Raw genomic sequence first — 4,229 nt, forward strand, 5'->3', positions numbered from 1 at the left:
TGTGAGTATAATATAGATAGATATATATATAATATATATATATGAGATATATATATATTGTAATATATACATATCTATATATATATATATATTTCTATAATATATATATATATATATATTATTCATATACGTATGTGTAGAGATATGATATATAATATATATAGATTATATTATAGAGATAAGATAGTGGTATATATATTAGATATAGTATGATATATATATAAATAATATATATATATACGTGGTATATATATATATTATATATAATTAAGATATATATATATATATATATATATATTTACCTATTCTCATTTGTATTTTTGTATAATACATGCACACACACAGACACACACACACACACACACACACCACACACAACACCAAAACACATATATATATAGTATATATATATATATATATATATATATATATATATATCTATATATATCGAATACATATTATAGATAAATAAGAGATATATATATATATATATAGATATATAGATATATATATATATAGATATATGTATATATATATATGTATATAATATATATAATAGATATATATATATAATATATATATTATATATATCATATATTATTTGTGTGTGGAGTGTGTGTATAATATATATATGTGTGTGTGTGTGTGTGTGTGTGTGTGTGTGTGTGTGTGTGTGTGTGTGTGTGGTGTGTTGTGTGAGTGTGTGTATATATATATATATATATATATTATATATAGATATATATATATATATATATGTATATATAGACATTAACTATGTATATATGTTATGTCTGGATATGTAGTGTAATTTAAATATATTTATATCATGTGTGTGTGTATATAATCTATATATATAATATATATATATATATATATATATATATATATAGATATGTATCTATCTATTCTATCATCATCTAATATATATAGATAGATTTACATTATTATGTACATATTATATATATATCTATCTATATATATAATTATATATATATTAGTGTGTGTGTGTGTGTGTGTGTGTGTGTGTGTGTGTGTGTGTGTGTGTGTGTATCAGAGAAACAACGAGCAGGCCGGTGCTCGAACCTCGAACTCAGATTGCCGTTGGACAGTCTTGGAGGCCTATACTCATAACCACTCGGCCGCGCGGCCATGTGTGTGTGTATCATTTTTGTCTATATATATATATATTTTATATATATATATATATATATATATATATATATAGATATATAGATAATATATATATAATAATAAGATATATATTATGTGTGTGTGTGTGTGTGGTGTGTTGTATGTGTGTGTGTGTATTTGTATAATTACACACACACACACACACACACACACACACACACACACACACACACACACACATATATATATATATATATATATATATATTATATATATATAATATATAATATATATATATGTGTGTGTGTGGTGGTGTGTGTGTTGTGTGGTGTGTGTGTGTGTGTGTGTGTGTATGTATGTATGTGTGTATATATGCTATATCTATATGTATATATATATATAATAGATATATATATATATATATATATATATATATATAATATATATATATATATATGCACGAAATACCAGAGACCTAGTTGGGATATGAATGATAAAGGTACGAGGAATGCTCTCGTCATGAGAATGCTACGAGGAGAGCCATCCAACACCAGCAAAAATCTTATCAGTTTTTTATTGACAATCAAAACCGTTTTTGATAAGGTTCGGCACTTAGAACTGTTCAAAATCCTCGCAAATATCCGGAAGATGATAAAGATATGAGGACAAAGATCAAAGGTCTACAAGATCAACATACAGCGGTCCGCTACCCGTGGAACAACTAACTGTTCCATCGAGCGAGGTGCCCCGACAAGGTTGCGAGGATGTCACCTTCCATCTGCCGCAGGATAAACCGCTGAAGTTATCCTGCGGCAGATGGAAGATCGTCAGGAGGAATCGTTATCAATGGGTTGCAAGACTCCACAAACATTCGTTATGCAGATGATACAGTTCTCATGGCCACATTTGTTACATGACCTCAAAAAAGTTTTTTGGATGCGTGCGGAAGCTAGCAGAGACAGAATGCATGGTGGATTTCAAAGTCGGAGGGTCCCAACACCTGTCCAGTGAAAACAAGGAGAAATAGAAAATCTAGCAGTCTCCTCTTCAATATTATCACACAGTTGTCGACTGATTATATATATTTCAATAAACGGTATGCTCATGCTGAGCAGCCGTGGACCTCTCCACCTTCCTTCGCCATTCAAACTGATCTTGCGCTTTGCTTCACGTACATCGACAGCCCGCAAATATTTTTGATGCTGTCGCTACATCTGTGATTCGGTTGCCCCTCCTCTGTTTTCCTATCACCATCCTGTCAGCAAAGTTTTCTCAATACTTTTATTCTCATCACAGACCAATAAACTTTAACTTCCTCTTGTCCAAGAGTCCAACAGCGGTCTTACAATTTATTTGTCTCAGCACTTCATCATCGTTTTCTCTCTGTACAGTTAATACGTATTAACCCGTCTGTAACACCACATTTCAAAACTATTGACCTTTTCTGTCTATCTTATTCAGAGTACCAAACACTCATAAACCATATGAAGCAATTGGGAAAACTAATGAGTTCAATACCTCAGCTTTGTCCGTACGGTAATGCTTTCAGGTCTTCCAGAGGGTATTGAGAGCACTGTGGCGTTTTTGGCAATGGTAATTCTTCTTTTTATATCCGCGTGAATCATCATATTGTATTAGTTAAAACAGCTCCAAGATAAGTGAACTCTTTAACATTTTCAAAACCCCACTCTATTGATTGTACCATGTTCCATCCGTTCATGCCGGTTATCTTTTGAATCTTCATGATCTTAGTTTATTGGATTAGAACCAAACCAGCCTTTCGCTTGCTTCATCTAACTTTATCTAGTAGTTGTTGTCGTCAATGATTGCTGGCAATTAAAAACTATCATCGGAGTATCTTAGATTGAGATTTTGTATCTCCAACATCTACAGTCCTTCAAATCTCTAGGCACCTCTCATAATTGCTCAGAATATATATTAAAGGTGCGGAGACAGAATGCAACTTGTCGTACTCCTTGGTTGATTTCGAAACTATTCTGTTACCCCATAAGTGGTTCTTACAGTGCTGTTGTTGGTCATTACATGGGCTTTTATTAGTTGGATGATGTGTTTGGAAATTTTCATATCGTTCATGTATTCCAGGAGGATATCGTGATCAAACAGTATCAAAAGCTTCGAGTAATCAATGAAAATACAGCATAGGTCTTTTTGAGTCTCTGTTTTTCTCTATGATCAATTTCAGATTTAGAATCTGGTTTCTGGTACCTTTTCCAGGGCGAAAACCTGCTTGTTCGTCTGCAATTTTCTTCTTTAACTTCAACTTCATTTTTCAGCAATAATTTTAACAAAATTTTGCTGCTGTGATTTATAATGTATATATTCGATTATTTTCAATTGGTCACCTTTTTATATGAGTAAGTTATATTTACATTTTGGCAGTTTTATTCAATTTGTTGTAAGAGTTTGTAGAGGTATTTATACTTTTGAGCTTTGTTTGTTGGTGTGTTTATTCTCCATTGGCTTGTATTTTCTTTTATCTTTTATCTTATATCTAATAGTTGTAGTTATCTAATGTACATTGTTATTATGTTGTGTGGTCTTTTTTTTTGGTTATTGATGTACTTTTTTGGGTGTTTTTTCGTCTGTGAGTTGAATGATTGGTTTTATGTGTCACTGTGATATGTCATCGTGAGAGTACTTTGTATGTATTTTTATTGTTGGGATTTTGACTTTGTATTGCTAATGTGTGTATGGTGGTCTGCTGATATGTCTTGATTGTGATATTGAAAAATAGTTGAATGTTTATGTATGTTTTATATTATGTATATATATTTGAAGTGTATCGTGAGTATATTGGGTGTATGTTAGTATAATAGAATAGATAGTATATATTGTGTAGTACATTAGAGTTGTGGGACATGGTGTGTGTGTGTGTGTGTGTGTATTATGGTGTGTGTGATGAATGGTAGATAATGGAGAATTTGTGTGATTTTTGATGTGTATGTGTGTGTGTGTGTGTGTGTTTTGTAATTTATAAATGTTGTTGTATGTGTAGTGTGTTGTATGTGGTATTATTTATTGAGTTTTGGTTGGGTTTTTGGCAGTGGGGGTGCGTGTTGTTGCTGGTTGTTTGT

At 31.4% G+C, this 4,229-nt stretch overlaps 1 pseudogene; it reads right to left on the reverse strand.

The window, feature by feature from the left end:
• The window catches only part of LOC119599171, an 18,598-nt pseudogene that overhangs the window by 13,744 nt on the left and 625 nt on the right, over positions 1–4,229 (reverse strand).

Source organism: Penaeus monodon, chromosome 42 (assembly GCF_015228065.2).
Source record: "Penaeus monodon isolate SGIC_2016 chromosome 42, NSTDA_Pmon_1, whole genome shotgun sequence".
Lineage (NCBI taxonomy): Eukaryota > Metazoa > Arthropoda > Malacostraca > Decapoda > Penaeidae > Penaeus > Penaeus monodon.